General features: G+C 38.2%; 1 protein-coding gene across 1 annotated transcript in view; it reads left to right on the top strand.

The window, feature by feature from the left end:
* Window positions 1–558, top strand: part of CNPYb (protein canopy b) — a 58,452-nt gene extending 57,894 nt beyond the window's left edge. The window contains exon 5 of the mRNA XM_069827169.1: window positions 1–558. This exon is cut by the window's left edge and continues 11,298 nt beyond it. The gene's annotated coding sequence lies outside the window, so the exon portion shown is untranslated.
* The last annotated feature ends 406 nt before the right edge of the window (window positions 559–964 follow it).

Genomic DNA, 964 nt, shown 5'->3' with positions numbered 1-964 from the left:
TTTCATTGATTGTATTAGGCTAAACTAATATTGCTGTGCAACTAAGTGAAGTGTACAGAACAAACATAACGAAGAAGTGAGAAAAAATCGTGAAATTCTTTCAAAAAATATTGACTGTGTAAAATTCTGTGGCCAATATGAATTCCCCTTAGGGGACATGATGAAGAAAACGATTTGAAGAACCCTGTTGTATTTCGTGGGTTGCTACAGTTCGTGAGTAATCTAAACGAGCCTCTCAAAAATCATTTGGAACATGCCACTGTCTTTAAAGGTAATTCTAAAATGAACTGGTAGATTGCATGTTGAGTGTCTGCCGATCTGAAATTCAGACTGAAATCGATGGTGCTAGTTTTTTAGCGATCATGGCAGATGATACCACAGGTGTCTCCCAACAGATTCAGGAAGTTTTGGTTTTCGGTATGAACATAACGGTATGGTGCAAGAAAGGTTTACAAATCCGTCATCGCAAGACATTAACAGTTTGTCTTCTTTCCTATTAGAACAGTTAAGACAGGTGCTTAAAGGAAACAACGAGAAACTAATAGCCCAAGCATATGACGGAGCAGCCGTAATGAGTGGGAGTAAAAACGGGGTCCAAGCAATTGTAAAAGAAAACTATCCAAATTCTCACTTCTTTCATTGCTATGCCCATCAGTAAAATTTAATAATGCAGCAGACAGCATCCCAAAACCCCAGGTTGGAATATTTTTCAGTGACTTTTCTGGAATTTCTGCCTTTTTCTCGAGATCACCACAGCGCACTTGTGTACTGATAAAGTATGTTCTCGAAAACATCCACAAGCCTCTGCAACTAGGTGGAATTTCAACAGTAGAATTGTGAACACTATCCTTAAAAACTTGGAGCCGCTTAAAGAATGTTTTCAAGAATTACAGAAAGTAAAAAATCGCGCTATCAACCAGCAACAGGTCATTTACGGGCACTAGAAGACGAAATTTTTTTGTTT

This window comes from Periplaneta americana, chromosome 1, assembly GCF_040183065.1.
Source record: "Periplaneta americana isolate PAMFEO1 chromosome 1, P.americana_PAMFEO1_priV1, whole genome shotgun sequence".
NCBI classification, from domain to species: Eukaryota; Metazoa; Arthropoda; class Insecta; order Blattodea; family Blattidae; genus Periplaneta; species Periplaneta americana.
This window is presented reverse-complemented; position numbering and strand designations above follow the sequence as displayed.